We start from the raw sequence: 9159 nt of genomic DNA on the forward strand, positions 1-9159 counted from the left end.
GGGGTTGATAATAGTACTTACTCCATAAAATCGTTGTTAGCAGGGTTAAATGAGATAACACAGAGTAAAAAACTGACCGGATATGAAGTGCTCACAAAATGCCAGGTATGAATAAGATTATTTGCATATTTTATTTTTGACCTTCTGTTTCTCAAACTCTTTGATGATATTCCTCAGGCTCCATCCTAAGGGTGCGAAGAGGCTTGTGTATGTGCATTTCTTTGTAGAGGAAGAGACCTTCCTCATTTAAGAGAAGGTATTACACCCTATTAAGAGCTAGATTCCAAAGCCAGAACGGGTTCAAGTTCTGCCCCTGCCGTGTACCAGCTGCGTGACTGTGGGCATGTAAGTCTCTCTGTTTCTTATCTGTAAAGTGGGGATGTTATTAGTACATATCTCATAGGGTTGTTGTAAGGATTGAGTAAATTAACATATGCAAAGCGCCATGCTTGTAAGCACAATACAAGAAAATGTAGCTACTATAAAGATACCCTGGCCTGTCACTGGCAATGACAAATGAGCAGGAAACCAAGGCCCGGTTGGAGATTAATGACTGTCTTAAAGTTACTGTTAGTAAGTAATGATCTGGGACTGCAGGCTGGTCTTCTACTCCCTAGTCCTGTGCTCTTTCCAGGTCATGGATTTCTCGCTACCACATCCCTGCGAGGCACCCTGCAGTGTCAGTTAACATTTATTGAGTACTCGGTGGGTATACATAACTGGGTGGATTCCTGTAGAATTCTCTTTAAAATTAGAAATTATGCTCTAGACTCTAAACCAGGAACCAGCAAACTACGGCCATGGGGCCAAATCAGACCGTTGCCTGTGATTGTATGGGGTTTGAGCTAAAACTGGGTTTTGCATTTGTAAATGGTTAAAGACAATTCAAAAGAAGAATAATATTTTGTAACACGTTAGTTTCTGTAAATGAAGTTTTATTGGGACAGGGTCACACCCACTTATTTACATATTGTCTATAGGTGATGTTGTGCTACAACAGCAGAGATAAGTAATTGTGACAAAAACCATATGGCCCACAAAGTTTAACTTATTTACTATCTGGCCTTTGGGAGAAAAAGCTTGCCAACCTCTGTTCTAGCCCCAGGAAGACTGGTTCTGTCTGGTTACTGCTGAGACAAGGTGGAGATGGTCAGCGACCCAACTCCAGTGTATACCCTGAGCCTCAGACGGGCTGATATGGGAATGGAATCGTCCTCCCTCACCCGAGTTAATGTTTTAGCATTGTGTTCTGAAATATACTAGAAACAAAGCAGTGTTGTGGTTGGACTCACACACTAAGGAACCAGGCTGCTAGGATCCAGCCCTGGTTCTATGACTTGCCAGTTGTGTGTGACCTTAGCCGTGTTATTTACTTTTTCTTGCCACAGTTCTCTCATCAGTGCAATGAAGATAGTTGGAGGATTACATGAATGTTTACACCAGAAGCATTTTAAGGAGTCCCTTGCATACTGCCAGCACTACGCTACTATTAGCCATTGCTACTTTTGAAATCTCAAGACCCTTTGGAGAAAAAGAGAAAGATGCCTTTTTCAAGAGCAATGGGCAATGCGTCTTCACAAACTCCCTCTTCTCACTGTCTCTCCTAGCCCAATGCCCACTCGTTCTTTAGGCCAGCACAGATGTCTGTGTCCTTCTATCAAACTCTCTTTGAGTTGTCCACTTCTCTGTGTTTCCTTAGAATAGCACACATCCCTCCTGAAAGTTTCTCCTATTGAATGAAAAAATAAACGTATATACATTTTTTATTTATACTAGATGATGAGCTCCTAAATGGAAGAAATCTTATCTTTGTTTCCCAGTGCCTGGTATATGGGATATATAGTATGTAGTAGTATCAGTAAATATTTGGTGAATTAGAGAATGAATAATAAGCTAGCAACTGCAGGGTTGAGAAGTCTCTAAGATTTGTTTTTAATGTGTGAAAGCCTCCTAAACATGGAAATTACTTTATTCCTTCAAGGTACAAGCTTGCAGTGCAATTGAATTGGAAATTTTGATGTTTAAAATAAAAGGTAGATGGATACTTTCACTTGCTAAACTTAGAAATGATAGGACAGAAGTTTTTGATCTGTGTTGAAGCTCTCTCTATATGAATAGGCGCAGACACCTTCAGTAGCTATGTGATCCCGAGCAGGGTACTTTCTGACTTTGGACTTTCATATTTCATTGAAAAACAAAGAATATGCACAATTGATCATCACCAAGGCTTCTTCCAATCTTCAAACTATAATTTCTGCTTCTCCCAGAAATTTTACCAAATTCTGCTTACCTGGAAGCAGGGCTTCTGGATAATGCTGGTAGGTAAGTTACTTAAATTTTCTGATCCTGAATTTGGGAAACAAAGAGTAATGTGATTATTGAAGTGTACAAGTAAGGATGAGAGACAAAAAAAAAAAAAAAAAAAAGGAAGAAGAATAAAAGAGGTTAGGGACTATGACAGGCTTTGGGTGCTGTGCTGAGTCTGGACTTGATGGAAAGTAGACAACACGAAGCTATGGATGGTGTTAAGAAGTGGAAAGGCATGACCAACTTTGTGTTTTACAGTAGAAACTCTGGCCAGTGTGGAAACTGGATTGGAGGGGAAGAAGGAGAGCCAACATACACTAGTACCAGAGGAGATATGGGCTAGGCCCTGGTCTGCAAACTGCGGCTCGCGAGCCACATGTGGCTCTTTGGCCCCTTGAGTGTGACCCTTCCACAAAATACCACATGCGGACGCTACCTCGATAAGGAATGTACCCACCTATATACATAGTTTAAGTTTAAAAAATTTGGCCCTCAAAAGAAATTTCAATCGTTGTACTGTTGATATTTGGCTCTGTTGACTAATGAGTTTGCCGACCACTGGTAGAAGATTTTTAAGAGGTTGGATTTTAATTTGGAAAATTTAGACAAAGCTGAGCACCTGGGCAAATGGAATGCCATTCACGTGACAGGCAACAAGAGAACGAATACTGGTCAACTTCTATTTCTTGTATTACATTCCCAATTAAGAAAAAGTCACAGACTTACATATTTGTGGAATCACATGGAACCAAGATTGGATAGGATAGCAGCTGAGAGCTCAGGCCCTAGGTTTGAATTTTTTTTTTCCTGAAGTGAGAAGTGGGTAGGCAGAGAGGCAGACTTCTTCATGCACCTGACCAGGATCCACCTGGCAAACCCACCAGGGGGTGATGCTCTGCCCATCTGGGGCATTGCTCCTTTTTAACTGAAGCCATTCCAGTGAGTGAGGTCATAGAGCCGTCCTCAGCATGTGGGCCAACTTTGCTCCAATGGAGCCTTGGCTGTGGGAGGGGAAGAGAGAGATAGAGAGAGAGGAGAGGGGTAAGGGTGGAGAAGCAGAGGGGCACTTCCCTGTGTGCCCTGGCCGGGAATCAAACCCAGGACTTCCACACGCTGGGCTGACGCCCTACCACTGAGCCAACCAGCCAAGGCCTTAGGTTTGAATCTTAACTCTGCATTAGCTCTGGGACCTTGGGCAATGTATTTTTACCTCTTTAAGCCTTAATTTCCTGAGCTGTTCCTCCCAAGGTCATGGTGAGAATGAAATAAAATGAGGCATGTTGAAGTTCACATCATAGGAGTTGGTAACCAGCGAGCAGTAGATGAATAGTGGCTGTTACTACTCGAGTGCTTTGGGTTTGCTCCAGCTGCAATCTCCTTAAACCTTCAGCTGGGTTTTCATGTTGGAAAGATACATTTAGAAGATGCAAGCGTAGACTCTTCTGCCAGAACTGTATTTTTAAAACACGAAATAACTAAAATAAAAGTTTAAACCTACCATTCTAATATGAGTTTAATCCTTGGAAACCCAGAAACAATTAAATGGAGCTTTTGGTTAAGTTAAATGCAGTTCTTTGAAATTAGCTTAAATGCACTGCTTGCTACTGAAAGGTTCCAGAGAACTCCACTTGTGTGCTTGGGAAGCAGCAAACAAGGTCACTATTGATAGCTCACGCTTCAGTGAGTGTATCAATTTAAAGCTTCATCAGTGATTCTCACTCATCTGCAGCCCTGCATGGCTGTTGTCTTGTAAGAACCGGGTGACTTACGAACCTATTAAATAACTTCTTCACTTGTGCTCTAATGAGCCTATTGTTTCCCTGGAAGAACACAAACATCTGAGTACAAGCACAAACAGAAGCCACAAATAAGAGGGTGTGGATTTCAGCCATACCTTATCTAGGAGGCAGTTTTTGTTTTGATTTTTCCATGCTTTCCACTTGCTTTGCCAGCCTCGCCAGGTCCACATTTATAACAAATCCTGAGCAGGGCTGTCTGGGTCTCCCTGTCCACTTCGAAGTGCTCTGGTTATGGCTGACTCCTCTGCTGTGCATGGCACATGCATGTCACCTTAGGGAATTTTAATATTACTTATTTCCTGTTCCCCCTGACACCAGCAAGTAACTACCTTTGCAGTGAATATTACCACCCTCCCCATGCCTAGGGCCACGATGCATGTGCAGAAGTAGGATGAACCCGCTGCATGGAAGGGGCACAGAGCCACCCACAAAGAGGGCATCCTGGGGATGTCAGCCAAGTTTTCCTTGCAATCCCGCCCAGGAAGGCGTTGGCCCTGTTTTTCTATTACCATAACTCAAGGATAGTGTTCCCGTGTCCTCTATACACAGTATCACGGGTGAGAGATAAAAAATGGAATATTAGTACCTTAGGGTTTGGTACCCAACACTCTCCATGGAGGTATAGCAGGTAAAAATATACATTTACTTACACTTAGCACTTTTTGTTTAGAGAACAGACCTGAAACAGTTTAAGGGCATGGGTTGGAGGAAGACAGTGAACATAGGCAGCTAAGCGGCTCTGCTTCAGGAGTGAAGAGGGAGCTGGGGATGGGCAAGGACGAGGAGGAGAGCAGGAAGGAGGGGGAGATGGAGCCAGACGTGGAGGACACCGCATACCGCCCAGCAAGGTGGTTTTGAGGAGATTTCTGTGGAAAGGTGGCCAGAGGATTTTAAAGACTATCTAATGTTCAATTTTAAGTATTTTGCATAGCTCACCTCCCCAGAGTTTCAGAAGTTAATTGTTTGAGGAACTCAGTAACAAGGTAAGGCAAAAAGTGGAGTTCCCCAAGAGGGTGGAGCGTAAGCGGAGATAAGAGCCCAAAAGGCAAGAAGAGTCGACTCCAGAGGAGCCGAAGTGGCCAAGAGAACAGAAGCCCTTGGGAACTTTCAGAAATGGTGGGAACGACTTCCAGAGAATGTTAGATAGAAGCTGAAGAGAATTTCATTTACATTTTAACGTACAGGGTAACCTCAGCTGAGACCACAGACTCTGTAGAAAACAACATCCGTCTGTCACTGATGCCTTCTAACCTGCTGATTTAATTATCTGGGTAGGTTTTCATATCTGGTCTTCAGTAAGTTTTATTTGATGAAGATCAACACAAACTTGGGCCATGAAAAAGAAATTGGGTCAAACAGGATGCTGAGAAAGTAGGAATTGTAATCATCTCAAGCTTATAGGAACTCATTTCCTGCGTGGTATCCTCCCTACAGGGATGGCTGTTACAGGGATGAGAACAACTGCCCCTTGTGGGTAATGAGATTCTCATTACTGGAAGGCTTAAGCCTCACCAGGTAACCCAATGTTGTAGAAGGGATTCACATGGTAGGTAGAAGCTGGACAGATAGGCTTCCAGACCCTTTCAACATTGAGCTTCTATTACCTGGGGTAGAACTTAAAACTTTCATAGACATTTAAAATAGCCCAAATGTCTGTGGCTGTTTCTAAAGACTGTATACTTAGCCCTCCACACAGCTCTATGTTAATCTGTTCCAGTTTATGCTAATTATGGTCTCATTACTAGGGAGGAAGGAAAGGAGACTTGGACCCTCTCCAAGGGGTGGAGGTGGCAAGCTGCTCATGCTGTGAGCTGGCAAGAGGCAGCACTGGGCATGCTGGGGGCCTGCCAGGTGTCCACAGGACAGGGGAGCTTCAAAGCTTTCTGATCTGTCCTCTGATACCATGGCAATGCGGGCAGTTCTGAAGTCACATTACTTAGATTGGGGTGGTTGGGGAAGGACCATAACCACTAACATCCATAGCGTTACTTCTGTGGGTCAAAGCCATGGATCTAAGAAACTCCAGGGCCAGAGGAATAAGGAGGAGTGAAAAGTGAGGGTGTAACTTCATTGGTAGGAGCACAGTCATAGTTTTTTCTGACCATCTCTCATCCTTCCTCTACTCTTTTGATGAAAGCCATTGTAAACAGGTATGAGGTAGGGAATTATAGTTTGCTCACTGTAAAGCCAGTAGCCACGGCCACCATCACAGCTGCCTGGCCTGTGCAAGTTCACATTTGATTCGGACAGACAATAATGAAACAACGCAGCCAAGAACTGGTGGGCCATTACCTTTAATCCTAGTTCACACCTGGTGGGCGAGAAATACACACAGTAGGAAAACACTTCTCTTTCCATTCAGGGCTCCCAAAGCCACTGACTTATCTGAGTTTCCTAGAATCAAAGGTTTGTACCTCACCAGCCTTATTCACCTCTGTTCCCCATCTCCTTCTTTATGCACAAACTCTGCATAAACTGGCTTCTCCTTCAGCACTCTGCCATCTTGGCTGCTTCTCCTCTCCTCCATGTGGCCTTTCTCTGCTCTCTTCCTGCATGGGCTCCTCTGCCCCATTTTATAGTGTAGAAATCAAAACCTTTAATCCAATATACAAACAAGGAAGTCTCTGATACAAGGTCACTTATCTGAGGCATAATGGGATTCCTCATGAGACTGCACCACCCCACATCATGCAACAGTCAAGGGTGTGGGGAAAAGTTTAGTCTTAAAACTAAGCCTTAGGCTATAATGACCCACCTGCTTACAGCCTGTCCCCCACACCCAATGAAAACTATAAGCAAACAAACATATACATCATATTTACAAACTTATTTGACCAACACTCACATTGCAACTTAGATGTACAGCATAAATGTACTTTTAAAGTTTGGCTCTACAACTGATTACTTTTTTAATGAACTCCAGCTCAGAGAACTGAGGGAGAATATCTATTTCAACTCAGTCCCATTTAAAGCTCAGTCTGAAACAATAATTTGCAAATATACTGCTCTGTGTTTCAGATGTCCCCTACTTTTATCTCTTATGTGGCTTCTAGATGGGGTATATGTCAGTGGTCCCCAACCTTTTTTGGGCCACAGACCAATTTAATGTCAGAAAATATTTTCATGGACCGGCCTTTAGGGTGGGATGGATAAATGTATCACGTGACCGAGACAAGCATCAAGAGTAAGTCTTAGACGGATGTAACAGAGGGAATCTGGTCATTTTTAAAAAATAAAACATCGTTCAGACTTAAATATAAATAAAACGGAAATAATGTAAGCTATTTATTCTTTCTTGTGGACCGGTACCGGGGATTGGGGACCACTAGTATATGTGACCTCAGGGCATCAAGGAAGACAGGCACTTAGATCCACGGGATGTCCACATCTCACCCACTAGCCCAGGAAGGGTGGTCAGACTTAGCAAATAAAAATATAGGACAACGACTTAATCTGAATTTTAGATAAAACAGTGAATCTTTTTTTTTTTTTTTTTTACTATAAGTATGTCCCAAGTATTACATGTAATACTATTTGTTGTTTATCTGAAATTCAAATTGAATTGGACATCCTGTATTTTATCCAGCTAGCCTCCTGTAAGACCCAGTGTCCTCAGCCACAAGGACTGAGGCTCCTTCCGAGGGAGTCCTTTTGGCCAACTCGCCAGCCATACCTTCAGGAAACCTGTGTCTTTCACAAGGCAGGCTAACATCTGAACACCTTTTTGTGCCTGATGGAGTCAAGGGTTCCTTGGGGTACCTGAACCCAGGCCCTTTCCGGCTAAACAACTATGCTAGACTGCCACTTCCCCCTGATGTGCCCCCCTCCCCACGGGGCCAGGAAAGTCTGAGCACAGTGAGCACCAGGAGCTCTTTCTGCTCTTGGTGTGACACCCCCCCCCCCACATATCTCTCATTCTCTTCACCTTTTGCTCCCTACATTTTTCTTGCTCAAATCCCCCCATGAGAAGAAATGAATTTCTCCTAGGGCATCTCCTCCCCCTGCTGTTGTGCAACCAGCAAGCCCGAGCTTGGCTGCCACCGCGGAGGGAATTCTTCATGTGTGCTACAGGTGGACTCAGGGACCTTCACTCTGTAGTTTCAGTTCTGGTTGCATTAAAGACAGAAATAAAGGAATGTAGAAAGCCCCTTCTTCTTCTTTTTTTTTTTTTTTTTGTATTTTTCTGAAGCTGGAAACGGGGAGAGACAGTCAGACAGACTCCCGCATGCGCCCAACCAGAATCCACCCAGCACGCCCACCAGGGGCGACGCTCTGCCCCTCCGGGGCGTTGCTCTGACGCGACCAGAGCCACTCTAGTGCCTGGGGCAGAGGCCAAGGAGCCATCCCCAGCGCCCGGGCCATCTTTGCTCCAATGGAGCCTTGGCTGCGGGAGAGGAAGAGAGAGACAGAGAGGAAGGAGGGGTGGGGGTGGAGAAGCAAATGGGCGCCTCTCCTATGTGCCCTGGCCGGGAATCGAACCCAGGTCCCCCACACGCCAGGCCGACGCTCTACCGCTGAGCCAACCGGCCAGGGCAAAAGCCCCTTCTTAAAGTAATAATCTAGATAGCATGGTTTTTGTCTTGCTACAAAAATCCTACATTGATGTCATTTTTTTTTTCTTTTTCCTCACATTCCTTCTGTACAAAATCTGTTCTCCCTCTGGGTATAAGGATATAGCCAGCTGATTGGAGAGGAGACCATGAGCTTGAGAGGCTACAGAGAAAGATCACATGAATAACTTCCCACAATATCTCCCCATGATGTTCACTTTACGAGGTAATAGCTGACAGAAATACCTCTACTCTGAGCCATACTCACAACTTTTTTTTTTTTTTTCATTTTTCTGAAGCTGGAAACAGGGAGAGACAGTCAGACAGACTCCCGCATGCGCCCGACCGGGATCCACCCGGCACGCCCACCAGGGGCGACGCTCCGCCCACCAGGGGGCGATGCTCTGCCCATCCTGGGGGTTGCCATGTTGCGACCAGAGCCACTCTAGCGCCTGAGGCAGAGGCCACAGAGCCATCCCCAGCACCCGGGCCATCTTTGCTCC

Source organism: Saccopteryx leptura, chromosome 7, assembly GCF_036850995.1.
Source record: "Saccopteryx leptura isolate mSacLep1 chromosome 7, mSacLep1_pri_phased_curated, whole genome shotgun sequence".
Classification (NCBI taxonomy): Eukaryota; Metazoa; Chordata; class Mammalia; order Chiroptera; family Emballonuridae; genus Saccopteryx; species Saccopteryx leptura.